Below are 16031 nucleotides of genomic sequence, written 5' to 3'. Positions count from 1 at the left end.
TCAAGTAAGTTTATTGGTGGCTCCATTTCTTGTGAAGGGCTTTGCTCTCCAGAGATATAGTATATGTCAAATGTTCTGGTTAGTAAGATAAGAAAATAATCTTGCTCATAAATGAACTAATATTTGTTGAGGACTGTATATATATATAACATATATTATATATATATTACTGTATATATATATTATATATATATTATGTATATATTTTACTAAGTATGTTATTGTATACTAAAAATAGATGACAAAAGAATAAAAAATGTTGTCCTGATCCTATTGTAACTTCTTGGCAGGACATACACAAATAAGCAGAGAACAAACTCCTGCCCTAGGGGGCAATACATTCTCAGGCAAGACAGCTGTGGAAAACAACCAAAGAGCAACATGAGACATGATCAAACAATGCTTCTCAGATTTTAATGTGCTTAGACTCACCTTGGAATCTTGTTAAAATGCAGAGTCACGCTGAGTAGATCTGGAATGAAATCTGCACTTCCACACGTCTAAAGTTCTCAGGTGTTCCTGGATGTTGCTGACTCCTGCACATTAGTCTGAGTAGCAAAGAGATAGTAGGCTCCTAAGTAGGCTCTGTCACTAGCCACTGAGCTAGTTAATTCATCCCCCTGGATTTCATCTATCATATGTGGAAGAATGTGATAAATAAAATAAACCCTTCTCTAATGCTCCTTGCAGCTCTAACACTTTGATCTTCTATGAGTTTATATTTATGTATTTTCCCCTTTCTCCTTCAACACTTATTTTCTCATTCAAAATGTATTTAAAGCAATTCTAACTGGGTTCTTTTAAATAGCAGAAGAGGCAGAAGAGATGATAATCCATCTTGCTTTCTTTTTTTTTTTTTTTTTAAAAGATTTTATTTATTTATTTGACAGAGATAGAGACAGCTAGCGAGAGAGGGAACACAAGCAGGGGGAGTGGGAGAGGAAGAAGCAGGCTCCTAGCGGAGGAGCCTGATGTGGGGCTCGATCCCAGAACGCCGGGATCACGCCCTGAGCCGAAGACAGGCACTTAACCGCTGTGCCACCCAGGTGCCCCTCCATCTTGCTTTCTAAATTAATGGCTCCTCTGCTTCCCCAATGTATCCCACCATTTAAATAATTATTAGGTGATTTTATAAACTTCGTCCTCTTCAAATAATTCATGTATTGTGTACAAATTGTCTTTTGATATTTCCATTTTTATATTTTCCTTTTCTCTACTCCATTCACTTTTCTACAATAAGAAAACAAAAGTTTGAATGTTTTTATCCACCACGTGGACTTCTAATATCCTTTTCTAAACAGGAATTGGCATTCCACAAGGTGTGTAAAAAACCAATACCATGCAGTTTTGAACTCAAAGACAAAAGTTTTTAGTCTAATATTTTACTAGAAATAGTTGTGTCATGAAATCTTGTGTTGAAAATTCTTGGCCACAAAGGTAGAAACATGTAATTCAAGAAGCTCATAAAGATTTTCCTTCTATGTCCCCTCTCCTTTACAGTTGCCTCTCAGGTACTTCTTATCTGCCATCAGTAAGCAACTGTGGTCTACAAGGCATTGAGAATATAGTGAGCAAAGGAAAGCATTGCCATCCATGTTTTGCACACCAATTAAGAGTTGCAAATGTCTTAACAAAGTTCAGTTATAATTGTGAAATTGCCTTTTCCATCTGTTTATATAAATAAAACTGTTAGAGTTGGAAATTTTTAGATTGCCTAACAAAAAGATAAGGTTTTTTTTTTAAAAAACAACAACAACAAAAAAGACTTGATCTTCCTAAAATAGTACAAGTCTTTCATTTAAGACTTTTAAAATTCTTCTGTTTTTCTGTGAAAATTTATAGAGATAGAAAACAAAATTTATGATCTTCAAGAGCTATCTTTCCATTGGCAAAAAAAAATGAGTGTTTCTTGAATTTTCTACCACCAAAATTATTGTACTTATATTTCTCAAAATATCTGTAGAAAGTAGTACTCTTTAAAATAAAAATATTATCTACATAAAGAAATCCAAACAAATGGTATTGGTTGCTGGCTCACTGGGAGAGACCAAGTGGCTATCAGTTACAAGACCTAACTTATGGAATAAACAGTTCTGGGTCTAGACTTTAATATCTAGATCAGACATCTAAATATCAGTAACAATGGCAGATTTGCCTTTCTAGAGCAGAGGTCTGTTTTCAAATCTTACAGGACCCCAAGAATATAACTGTCCAAAAGAATAAAGTATGTGTTCGGGCATAACTAGTACACTTTCTCTCTCACGGAAGCCATTTGGAACAAATCTCATTATGGTCAGAAAGTTGCTCACTGAGCAGAGAATCAGATGAAGGGAAATTAAGGAATTATTAAATATTTACTGTCTTTTACATCATATCTTGATGGATCTATCACCATAGTATTAAGGAAGGGCCAACAAAGCTGACAAACTACTGAAAGTTGAATAGGTATAATCTAATGCATGGTCCCACAGGTAGTGGAAAAAGAAGGATTAACAAGGAGACAGTTTCACTGCAGTAGGAGGTCATTACGTTCCCCAGGCTAAAGACAGGCAAAAGGAGAAGGCAAATGTATAGAGTCTACTGGGACAGCTGGCCAAAAACTGGAACCACAGTCAGTCTATCCAGTGGGGAAGCTGGTGCCTTGGAAGAGCAACCACTGCCTGAGAGAATATCCTAGGTAGAAAGGGAGTGGGGGGAAATACCCTGAGTTCTCTTTTCCTCTCACCTGCCAATCTCCTGGCAATGCTTTTGAATGGATTCTCATTCCATTTTTTTTCTTTACTTTTTTGGAAGATATTCACTCTATCTCTATTCTTTTGGTGGCTTCTCTAGAAACTTTAACATGCATACTCTACTTATCAAATTCTAAAATTAGTATTTTTTACCCTTTTCCGAAGAGTATGATTATATTCACTACTTCAGGCTTCCAGGTTATTATTTTTATGTAATTTAAGATATTTTTAACCTCACACAACATTGCCATTATTGTTACATACAGGAGTAATAATAATCATAACACACTTACTATGTTCCAGATATTTTCCACATACTTTACTATACTATGTCATGTAATAACCCTTGGGGAAATAGTATTATCATCAGCATTTTATAAAAGAGAAAAGAAGGACTCACTGAGGTTAATTAACTTTCCCTTGATCACACCAATTAAATGCAGAGTCAGGTGTCCAGTGCAGACTGTTGGCTTTAGAGTCCAAGTTTATAATCACTCTGTAGAGCTTCTGCCTATAAATGTTTCCTTAGATGTCCCAACAAATTCACAAATTCCTCAGTTTTGTAATATCTAATGCCTCAGCCCATCTATCTGGAAACATTTTTTCTGTCTAAAATTCCTTTAATGTGGATTTATTGGTGGAAACCTCCGTTTTTTATTATAAAATTCTTTTATGTTTCTTTCATTTTTGAAAAAGAAAATACTGGCTACAGAATTTTAGGCTAACAGTTATTGTCACTTAGCGCATTAAAATCATTATTCCAGTGTGTTTTTGTTTTTTTCTGTAAAGACGTCTTATGTGAGTCTAATTATTGCTCCTTTGTCAATAACTGGAAATTCCCTGTGGTGGCTTTAAATGTTTGGCTTTTTGCCTTTGGTGTTTTTAAATTTTACTATCATGTGCTTTTGTGTAGATTTCATTTGTCATTTTAGTTATTTACATTTATATCATATTTTTTTTAATTTAAAAATCATTAGGCTTCTTGAATCTGGATTTGGCATCTTGCAAATTCTGGGATATTCTCAGCCCTTAAACCTGTAGATAATACCTGCACCCAACTCTACCTAACTTCTCCATCTGAAACTCTTAAGTCTTAAACTTTCTGTGTCTTTAATCTTTCCATCATACTTTCTATCCTTTGACTACTCTGGGTTGAATTCTGCATATTTTCCTCAGTTTTTAAATGTGACTTAATAAAATTCTATTCCTATTTCTAGGAATTCTTTTGATTCTCCCCCTAATCTTCTTGCTTCTTTATGATTATTTTAAAGTTGTTTCTACTTTTATAAAATGCTCATAATTCCCACGGATGGTGTATTTGCAGGCCAGATTTTGCTGTTGGGAATTTCTTCTGGTGTTGTTAATGGTGCCTTCTTTCTTTATATGTTTTTGTGATTTTATTTCACTATGAGGTGCTCTCATAGTACACTTTGTATGTTGCATATGGAAATACTTTGAAGCCTGGGAAGTTTTTCTCCAGAACAGGTTGGCATTTGGTTCTGTAGGTACAGTCCAGGCTCACTAAGCCAAATTTATAGCTTTCGTTTGTGTGTGTGCCACTGGGGGAGTGTGAATTCAGGTTGTCATCCTCTGAGAAGACAGGTTTATCATTACGTGTTCTCAAGGGAATATTTTTCTTCCTTCTGCTCAGGAGAAATAAGACAATGAAGGCATTTCCCTTGAAGTTCTTTGTGGCAGAATGGGGTTATTTCTAGTTTTCCCTCATCTTTGGGCTATGGCCCTTTTGGAGTGTGAGAATTATTGAGGGAGGAGAGTCTGATGACTTCTATCATAAAACTCTACAAAGTATATGAAAACGTGTTTATGCTCACTCAGTTCGGAAAAAAAAATAATTTCAAAACCTCTCTGTGTTCCCACTTTCACTCAGGCCCTGGCCTTAGTACTCCTTCTTTTCTTGCAAACATACAGATACATTCAGAAGATATTTTTCATATTATATATAAAAGATACAGTTGTTTTTCAGAAGCATTAGTCTATCAATATACTCCATCATGTTTATGAAAATGGAAGAGAACATACTTCTCTCAGACACTAATACCAGTTGCATTATAGCCAAAAGAACTATGAGTCAGTCCATGACTGACAAACAATTGTTTCTATTTATTTATAATGTACCCGTGATAAATTGACTTTCAGAGTTTCTCAAATAACTAGCATTTTTATGTATTTCCAACTTATTAAAAGAATGCTTTATCCGTCCATCCTCTTCATCTCCTAATTTACTCATCTTCAAAAAAATCAGATGCAAACTACCCATCTTCAACATACTTGGACAAATTCTAAATTCAAAAACATATATTGGTATGCCCTGGCAAATTTTAGAATATAGATGAATGGTATACTAGGGTAAAAAAAAAAAAAAAATGCCGCCCCTATATTTAAATTCTTTAGAAGACTCCTTAGAGGACATTTATAATCACTAAATAGTTTGCAAATCTACAAATTGATGAATACTAGCATTATGGAGTTTTTATGTGATTTCTTTTCAAGTTACCATTTCTGCTAAGAATGAGATATTTCCTGTGCCTATCATTACGTAACACAATAGGCATCAACTTTTACTAAGTGTTCACCGTCAATGAACAAAAACTGTTATTATTTACACATATAATTTATAATAGGACTTCATTTTTCAGGCAATTACTACTCATAAAGGCGAAATTTTATGCTGAATAGACTATCATAAAATTTATTTAAATGTACATCTGGACTGGAAAAGAAGAGACCAAAGATGGTAAGAAAGTATAATTCACAAAAGCTTCCAGGCTCTGAAGCCAGTAATTGCCCTGAGGACATCTGCCTGGCCCTAGGAGCTTGGACGTTGTGAGTTTAACAGGAGGAGCACTGAAGACAGGGGACAAAACCTAGGGCCAGCACACATTTGGAAGTCTGACTAATCAGTAAAATGAAGAGCTAGGAAAGAACCCCTCCACCAGTGTCACTGTAAAATAGGGGAAGACTACAGTTTACTGAAGGATCTCAAATGCCCTCATCTCCGTTCACTTTCAAATGGGACCAGAGCTCAGAAATTGCCTGGGTTTGGAATTCCGCTATACCACTTAGTTGTACAAGTTACTCAAACTTTGCACAAGTTACTTAAACTCTCTATGCTTCAGTTTTCTCATTTGCAAAATGAGTATAATGACAACAAGGCCCACCTCAGAGGGTTGTAAGATTAAGTCCATTATCATATATGTATATTTCTTAGAACTGTACCTGGCACGTGGTCTATCAGTGAGTGATAGGTATCTATTGTGCTCACCTGAGGCACTGTACTTACCTGGGCTAAGAGCACAGGTCACATGGTCTCATGGCCACAGCGACTTCGGCTAGGGGTGGGCACGTGACCTAAGCTGCTGAGTCCGTGTCATTCTCTGTGTCAGTTGGGCATGGATCAATCCCTGTGTGGTGGTAGAGGCCTCATGCAGCTGAGATGAAGAGGTGGTGGAAGCCATGTTCCCTGTCACTGCTGGAAGGTGCTCTGCTGCAGGAAAGAATACAGCCAATATACGAGATGTTGAGAGTTTTTTCTTTGCTCCTATAGTTTCTGAGGTCCAGTTGCAAGTTTGCCCTCCTTTCAACAACATAAATGATCTTACCCTTGAAACAATTCCTCCTCTTTACCTAAACTATTTCAGATTACTGGACCATCACCTACACTATTTAATCCTATATGTGACTGTCACATGCAGCTGCTTAATGCAGTATCGAAATCTTTTTTCAATGTGTGATAAAGGAATGAGTAACAGGATTTATCTTGACTTTTATTTACCCATTATAGCATTCTTTTAAATACAGAGTTAACAGCAGACATTAGCAAACAATGTGCTAAGATAGCACTTCCTGGTTACATCCCAGGTTTCTGGGTTATCTAAATCTGAAGATATTTTAACCATTAATAAAAGTTCAGAGATAAAATTCTGGAACAAAATTACTAGGCCTTGCATAGTTAGGATTCCTTTCTCCAAGAAGCTTAGTCCATTCTAATGTAGAGTTAGGGTGGCTGTTACCACGTGACTGTGTTACAAAAAAGACAAGTAGTAATCAATAGCCGAGCATATTGTTATCACAGTATGTAATAATAACATATGGTAATATATAATTATAAAATATATAATTAAAATATATAAATATCATTCATAAACTCACGCTATGATTTATTTATAAGTTACAATAGTTGGTAAAATTCCCTAGACAAAGAACAAGCAGCATATTTGCCATTCAGAAAATGTGTGTTGAACCAAACATATTTATTTCCCCCAGACATCCCAGACATCCACACATCTGTCTCTAACTTATTAGTCTGTAGCATCCTCAGTTATTAATATAGGGCAATATCAGATTCCAGTAACTGTATCACTTCAGAATTTGACAGATGTTCAATAGGATGAGCACAAAATGACCCTTCCACCCTCTCAGCTGGTATCTGCATTGGTTTCAGGGGTGGTATTTCTCTTGGATATGGAAGCCATTATGAAATAGAATTTAGAATACATCTAAAGCAATCTCAGTTTCCCCTTGATGTCACAATGTCAATCACTGCTTTTAAATTTTTTTTACTGCTTTTAAATTTAAAACGAAGCAATTTAAGATATACAAAATTTAAATCATGTTTATAACAAAAATAGTGGTAACATTTTATCATGTTTTGCAAGATAGGCACGCACAATTAAATTTTCCACTTTCCTCTTTAAGTTGCTTTTGACATGAAAGAAATTTAGGAGGTTCAAAGATCAAGTTCAGCGTGGGAACTCACAAATATACATATGAGCCCTGTGACCCGGGCAATATTGCTTGCCTTTATTCAAAGGAAAGACATTATGGAGAGAGAGTACTATAGAAGGGGTAACTGACAGGGAAACGACTAGGCAGATCTCCACTCTAACTCTGTCACTTACTGGCCGAACATCTGAGTCATTATTTAAGCTTGGAAGCTTCATTTTTCACGACTATGCGGTGTGTAATAGCAGCGTCCCATGAGATTGTTTGGAATTAAAGGATAAAAACATTTTTTAAGTGCTTAATACAATGTCTAATGGATAGGAAGTTCTCAATTAATGTTAGAATCCAGAAGACCCCAAAATAAACTAGGAAACAATGAGAACAGAAAACAGGAAGAGAAAAGAGGAAGACTGAAACACTGGGGGTATGGTTGGCTACAGAAATTCACGTGCAAGGTTATTTCTAACCCACTTTAATGGTACAAAAATATAAATAAGGAAAAACTGTCATGGAAAATTTGCTGCCCACAACACATTGGCGATTGTCCTATTATTTTGAGGCCGTTGACCCTATTACCAGAGGCCTTCTGCTTTTATTTACAACTTGTATATACTCTCTTCCTTTAAAGATATTCATCCAAATCCCCAAAGCAAAATCTTTTCTTTGCTGCCTAAAAATAATTACGGAACACAGACAAAGCCCATGGGAACTGGACTCCCTGATGTTCTTTTCACAGCTACAATAGACTCCTGGGCTTGTCTCTTCCTGTGTTTCTTCCTTTGTGGTGTTTTCTGTCAGCTATTCCTCTGGGTGAAACACACTGAGGGACAATGCTCCTTGCTGAGGACTGTAAGAACTAGGTTCAATTTAAGCAACGCCTGCCTCATTGTCTGGTGCATTCATTTTCTCTCCTGATTAGATTGTAAAAGCTTCCCGCCCCTTCCTGAAGCCATGACTGGGAAGTAAGAATTGGAAATTATTTTCATGAAGCCACCTCAGATTCCACAATATATGGAAATCATAAATTGATTTAAGGTGTTTAGAGCTACTATGATATGGTTAGCCCTTTCGAGATATATTTCAAGTGAGACTTTAAAAAATAGCCTTCAGCCCCTCCTTCCCTCTAATTGTCTGCTTTCTAGAATGGAAGCCACGGCAATAATGAGTTGGAAGGGTGACTGAAATGAGAACAGTAAGGGCAAGCCATGGCTATCAGTGTGTTTTATTAAACCTCCATACACCAGAGTGAGATAGGATTTTTAAACTGTTTGTAGCTGTGTTTGCCAAAAGCTAATTAACAGGATTAGGCTGCAGAGTTACTCTTTTCCCACCGGGCAAACTAAAACAACATTTAGAAAGATATCCCATATCTAATCTTAAATTAGTCTTGTGCTACCATGTTTATGTCTCCACTTTAGAGCGGGTTTAGAATACATCAACAGAGCTAACGCTAAGACACTCCCCTAAATGACTATTCCAGATTGATAGCAAAATCGTGAAAAGGCAAATAACTTATACTCTGAAAGTCAGAGAACCAAATACAGGACACTTCTGAAGATTCTAATTGTCTTAAGAACACAAATTTTTTAAAAAATGTACAGTGAGAACTACGTCGGAATTTAAGTAGTGTAACTAGATTCATTATCTTCATAAAAATATTTACTAAGCCATGAAATGCTGATTTTTTAAATGCTAAAAACATAGTTTTTAAAATAATAGAGAAATACCACAATATTACACAATGTATTGTAAATTCTTACTCTATTTATTATGTTATAATTTTCCTCAGACTTGTTTTGTTCTTGCACTAACAGTGAAAACAATAGGGTTTGAAAGATACTTGTTGAAAGAAGGGCCAGGGAGCCACAAGAAACATTTCACATTATTTCCATCATTTTAGCTATTTTAGGACATTCCCACTGTTTAAATTATTATGAAATGTAATCAAGTCCCATCTTTTTATAAAAATGTAACTGCTAATTGGCAACACTTTTAGGAGTTGTTCTAAGTCTCTTTAGAATTCTAGTTACTCTGTTATTTGGGATAAAAAAGCCTTTTTTTATTAAGGTGCCATACACTAAATGTGTGGAATTCTTTTTTTTTTTTTAAAGATTTTATTTATTTATTTGTCAGACAGGGAGAGAGCACAAGCAGGGGGAACAGCCAGGAGAGGGAGAAGCAGGTTCTCTGTCCCCCTCCCCCCCTAAGCAGGGAGCCCAATCCGGGACTTGATTCCAGCACCCTGGGATCATGACCTGAGCCAAAGGCAGAAGCTTAACCGACTGAGCCACCCAAGCATCCCAGGAATTCTTAAAGTAGCTCAAATTATAAACTTTGACTTTATTCTATCACTAAGAAACAAGATTAACTTGTTATTTTTTGTATATTTTTGCATTTAAAATAGATTTTTTTCTATATTTGTTTGTTTGCATTTGTTTTTCTACCATTCAACATAATCAGTGATTAATCTACATTTGTCTCAACCTTGGCACTATGGACATGTGAGCTGGGTAAGTCTTTGTTGTGGGGTTGGGTTATGCCCTGTAGGATATCTAGTAGCATTTTGGCCTCTACCTGTTAGAAGCCAGTAGGACCCTCCAGGGTGTGACACACAAAAATGTCTGCAGACGTTGCCCAGTGTCCCCTGGAGGAGAATCCAGGAGCAAGGAATCAAGGAAAAGAGGAATCTCTACCCCTGGAGAAGAAAGGAACAAAGTCAGCTCCGGTCTTGGAAGAAAACCACAAATTAATAGTATAGCTGAGGATAAACAAAGACTGAAAAATTCCAGTGTGCCCAAATCATAAGCAAATTTAACCTACCAACATTTATGTAAAATTAAATAATTTAAAGACAAAAGTAGAAATTATCAAATTAGGTCTAGAAAAATTGTATTAGATGTTAACACTTTCATTTTGCAGTTTAACACAGTATAGAAAATACCGAATATAGATTACCCAAAAGAATACTGATGAGATTTTATCTCAATTTACACTGAAAAAGTCCAATAAACTCTATGTATTAAAGTTCCACCATTTGATCATTTTTGACATATATACACCCATAAAACCATCACTACAATCAAGATGTTGAACTTTTCAATTATACTATACAGTTTCCTTTTTCCTCTTTGTAATCTTTCCCTCCCTCAACTCCTAATCCCAGGCAATCACTGGTCCTCCTCCTGCCACTGTAGGTGAGTTTGAAATTTCTAGAATTTCATATACATGGAATCATAATACTGTATACACTCTGCCTGACTTCTTCCACTCAGAATAATGATTTTGAAATGTATCCATAGGGTCATGTATATCGATTTCATATACATGGAATCATAATACTGTATACACTCTGCCTGACTTCTTCCACTCAGAATAATGATTTTGAAATGTATCCATAGGGTCATGTATATCGATAATCACTTCTTTTTATCGCTGAGTAGTATTCGTTGGTGTGGATATGCTGTAATTTTTTTTTTATCTACTCCCCTGTCCATAAATATTTGGGTTTTCTCCAGTTTAGGATATTACAAACAAAGGTACTACGAACATTTGTATATGAGTCTTTGGACATAAAGTTTTGTTTCTCTTGGGTAGACACCTAAGAGTGGAATGGGTGGATCACATGGGAGGTGTCTGTTAAATTTTTCAGAAAACTGTCAGTTTTTCAATGTGATTCTACCTTTTCACATTCCCTCCAGCAGTATATGGGCATTTTAGTGGCTCTACATTCTCACCACCATATTGTATGGTCACATACATACGAGAGCTTCAAGAACTCATCATGGACAGTTCTTCAGCAGAAGAAATGTTAGAGGAAGTCCTTCCTTTAAGTGGAAGGAAATGATACCAGACAGGAACATGGATTTACACAAAGGAATAAAGAGCACCAATTACGGGAACAACATGGGTTAAAACGGGTTTTTTCTTTACCCAATAAATCTCTCTAAAAGATAATACTCTGCTTATAGCCAGAAGAATAACAATGTAATAAGATAAATAGCATATACAGCAGTAAAATGTGTAACAATAGGACAAAGCTGGGAAAGAAGAAATGGAAGTATTTTAAAGTTCTTACAGTGTACATAAAGTAATATAATATTATTTGAAGTAGACCATAATAAATTAAAGATGTACAACATAAACCCTAAAGCAACCATGAAAATAACATTAAATAGTGTTATAGGAAGTGAGCCAACAAAGGAAAAATAATGGAATTATAAAGAATACTTCCTTCATACAAAAGAGAAGGAAAAGAGGGAGAAGAAAGGAATCAAGAAAGATGGGACAAGTGGAAAATAAATAACAAGATGGTTGATTTAAACCCAAAAGGCCCACCCCAAAATGTCAGAAAAAGAGTAACAGAGCCTCCCTAGATCAGATACTCAATTTTGACAGGAGCCAAGTAAGAAACTAAGAGCTGCTTTTGCAGAGGAGTGCACCTGGCAACTGTGTCAGGGAGGTTGCACGTTCTAAACTCAAAGGAGTTGCTTCTCTTTGCCAGAGGCTACAATCAGCAAAATCATTAATCACGAAGATTTATAACTCAAAGGGATCATGAAAATCATGATGTCCCGAAAGTATAGAATTTCAGCCTGCTGGATGCCTTCCAAGCCTGTTGGTTTGGAACCTGTTAACAGAGTTATAATTTTCCTGTTACCCAACATAAATGACCCCACGGAGTGCCCCAGCAAGATACAAACTGTACCCATACTCAGAGTCTGGTAAGTTTTAAGGCTTTTCTTTTGGTGGTGGAAGGCTGAAAACAAAACAAAACAAAACAAAACAAAACCAACCAAAACAACCCCTATTTCCCTGACTTCCAGAGGGATTAAGTGCTGCAAATACCCCACATAGTCCCAAAAAATTTTATTCATCAAGGAGGCTCCTGAGCTTTTTTGGAGTTTGCCAACCATACCTGTGAGCAAAGGTGTGATATCTCCAAAGTCAGGGCTATTGTGACTGAGGCTCCTGATTTGCCAACCAGCAGGACAGCATCAGTGTATGTAAGACTTTAAGAGTACCCCAGCTGGCAGTGTACTCAGATACCCCCACTGGTGGTAACTGACAAGGGAATGTCTCACTAACACTTGTGTACATGCAACACTCTGATCAAAAGAATCCCCTCTGACATGTGTAGAACAGAGAAGCACACCATACAACACATCAGTTGCAGATGTAGAAGCAACAATAGTACACTGAATAGCCCAAAAGTCCTCACCCACAAGGTCTCATTGCCTCCTTTCCCTTTTGTGAACCTCGCCCAAACTTTCTCCATTAAATGTGAGTGTCTCTTTCCCCCATCGAAACAGATAGGATTGTGACTTGACTCCCTGTAATCAACAAAGCCATAAAAATGTGGTCCCTTCACACAGTGAACTAGCATACAGCACATGGCTTTGTTTTCCTTGGCAACTTAGTCTTTTAATTGGAGAATTTAATTAATTTTTAATATAATTACTGACACTGACATATTTGATTCTTATCTACTCTACCACTGTTTTTAATCAATCCATATTACATTCCCTTTTCTTTCTTGCCTCTGTCACAATAAAATATTTTACCATTATTCCATTTTGTTCTATTAAATTGTTAAACTTACTTTTACTACTCTCTTAGTAATAACTATGATTACATACAATTTTGACATATTACAATCTAAAAAAAAAATCGTGGCTTTTACCACTCTAATTATGCTTGAACTTTAGAACACTTTAATTCAATTTACCCCCCTCAACTTTTGTAAAATAACATTGTCATGCATTTTATTTTATTTATTTATTTTTTTTAGAAAGCATTTCTTTTCCATCAACCTTATTTCCGTTTTGCTTGCCTTTGTGGAAGAGCAGCTTAAGACCAGTCAGTGGTTGTTCCTACCCATTCAGTGGCCTGAGCAGTGGGAGCTGCAGACCTGAGCGCTCCATTCTTCAGTAGGGAACTGCTGAATAGACACAGAGGGCATCTGCACGCCTTCGGACCAGACTGTGATTTCAGGTTGAGTAGCAGTGAATTCAGGAGCTCCAACGGTCCATTCACCCTGAAATTCCTAATTGGTCACAACCTTTTCAGCAACAGCCTTGTGCTTCCTTTTCAATGTCTTCAGGATCTCTGTAGAAGTAGAGATCAGGCATGACTTCTCATGGGTGTTCACAGGAAATGGTGCCATTCATGAGCAGAACATCCCGGGCCAGCATCCACCACATCAGACCCAGAGTGAGCTCCCTTGTTGTTGCAAAGGATGGCAATGTCCACATAGTGCAGAGGAGAGTCTACACAGAGTGAGGATAGGCAGAGGTTAACATAATACACCTCTGTGAGGAGCTGGTGGTCAGCCCTGGGATTGATAACCGCCAGAAGTCTTGGTTCCTAGAAGGCTGCCTGGATCTGGTTAGTGAAGGTTCCAGGAGTGAGGCGGCCAGCAATAGGAGTGGTTCCAGTAGCATCAGCTTCTTCAGCACAGCTCACTGGCCAGGATTCCTGGATGATATGACACTGACATCAGCCAGGTTTCCAAGGGTAACAATGGCATGAGCTGCCGGCAGAAGCTTGCAGGTTCTTTTCAGATTTATGATGTAGATGCCATCACTTTTCCTTTTGTAGATAGACTGTTCCATTTGGAAGTCAACGTTGGTGCCACCTAAGTAGGTTCCTGCAGCAAGGAATTTGAGGACATCCACCTGCTTCACTTGCAGGACATCAAGGGCTCCGGACATTATCAAAGTTTCCCTTTAAGTTAGGGCAGCAACGCACAATGCTGTACGGACCCTCCCTGGGTAGCTTAGAAAGGTTAAGCATTTTAACACCTTTTAAATTGTTACTTGAATCAACAAAACATTACCACTGTTGTTTTGTTTACAGTCAATACTCATTTATATTTTCCTGTATATTCTTAAGATGTATTACTTTTTAAAAAATATTTTATGTATTTATGAGAGAGAGAGAGAGAGAGAGAGAGAGAGAGAACAACCATGGGGAGCTGCAGAGGGAGAGGGAGAAGCAGGCTCCCCGCTGGGTAGGAAGCCTGACAGAGGGCTCTATCCCAGGACCCCGGGATCATAACCTGAGCCAAGGCAGATGCATAACCACCTGAGCCACCCAGGTGCCCCAAAATGTATTTCATTTTTACTTCATTATTATTTTCCCTGCAAGGATACATTTCCTTCCACCTGAACAGCATTCAGTGTTTCTTTTAATGATCTCAGTATATCCTCCAAAAATGTGTATTTCACTTTGTTTTTGAAGGACCTTTTGCTGATTAATGGGTTCTGGACTGGTAGTTATCTTTTTGCACTTTATATAATTCTGTTATCTCATGATTTCTATCATTTCTCTCGAGAAGCCAGCTGTATGTCTTGCTCCTTTGAAGGTAAGATTTCTTTCCCTCAGATTGCTTAACCATTTTCACCATCTTTGCTCTTCTATAATTTCTTTTTTATTATTATTAGGATTTGGGGTAGTCTCTATTTATCTTGACTGTGTTGCAGAACTTCCTTAATCTGCTGTTCGGTGTTTTGCAGAATTCTCTTAAAACATTGCTTCTGCCTTATTTTTTCCTTTAGAGACTCCAGTTACATGTATATTAGACCTTTCCATGTCTCATAAATCTCCTACAACTGTACTATTTTTAATGTTCTTTTATTCTCTCTGTACTTCACCTTTAAATTTTGTACTAACATGTCAATTTCAGTACTCCTGTCTCCTCCTACCTTCATTCTTCAAAGACTGTTTATTTAAAACAAAACATTTTGATAATTTATCTTCATTTCTAGAAGTCTATTTTTTTCCCTTTAGAGATGGAAATGCTCTGCCAAAATCTCCATCTTTTCATCTGTTTCTAGTGTTGTAATATACTAATCATAATTATTCTGAGGTCCTTGTCAGGTGGTAATGGTTCCTCAATTATCTGTGAGCTTGTTTCTATTTCATTTATTTCATTTTATTTTTGGTCTTGACATGGGTCTTGCAGTCTACCAATTTTTATTAAAAACTAATTATTCTGTAGTAAAAAATTGCAGAAGCTTGCTTAAGGCAATGATTCATTCCTCCAGATAGTATTTACCTTTCTCTTGCTATGCTAAAACAATGGAGGCTTAACAGGAACTGTTGTGAGTCATGGTTGCACGGCTACAGCCCCATTAATGCTTATCATACTTCTAGTATAACCTGGACTCAACCAAGAGCTCGGGGCATTCTTCGTGGCCCTCTTCCAGTTTCAGATCCTAAACTGTAATCATTGTCTTACAAGTCTGTTGATAGCTCTGTCATGCTTTTCACCAAGCTTTTAAATCTTCTGTCCCACACAGCCCAGAATTTGGCAAATATTTTCAGGGGAAAATCAACAACATGCTTGGAGTTGCCAAATTCTACCATATCTCTGTTGGTTCCTCTATCCTCCAGCAGCATCCTCTATGGCTCAGAACTTAGATTCTGAGCCCACTGCACCTGCCTCACCAACTGACCCCAGGGTAAAAGCTGATGCAAAAATTATTTCACCTCTGAAGAGTCTGGCTCCCAGTTAAAACCCTCCATGTGCTTCTTCAGGCCTGACCATAGGCAATT

General features: G+C 37.0%; 1 protein-coding gene and 1 pseudogene across 1 annotated transcript in view; both read right to left on the bottom strand.

Moving 5' to 3' along the window:
- NEIL3 (nei like DNA glycosylase 3) overlaps positions 1-16031 on the bottom strand; it is a 478812-nt gene that overhangs the window by 300909 nt on the left and 161872 nt on the right. The window contains exons 3-4 of the mRNA XM_048226218.2: positions 6034-6237; positions 433-548 (exon numbers count right to left, since the gene is read on the bottom strand). The gene's annotated coding sequence lies outside the window, so the exon portion shown is untranslated. The remainder of the gene's footprint in view (positions 1-432; positions 549-6033; positions 6238-16031) is intronic.
- Positions 13208-14185, bottom strand: LOC113262231 (40S ribosomal protein SA-like; annotated as a pseudogene).

The sequence above is a fragment of the Ursus arctos genome, unplaced genomic scaffold, assembly GCF_023065955.2.
Source record: "Ursus arctos isolate Adak ecotype North America unplaced genomic scaffold, UrsArc2.0 scaffold_27, whole genome shotgun sequence".
NCBI classification, from domain to species: domain Eukaryota; kingdom Metazoa; phylum Chordata; class Mammalia; order Carnivora; family Ursidae; genus Ursus; species Ursus arctos.
The sequence above is the reverse complement of the archived record's forward strand: the minus strand, read 5'-3'. Positions and strand labels throughout refer to the sequence as shown.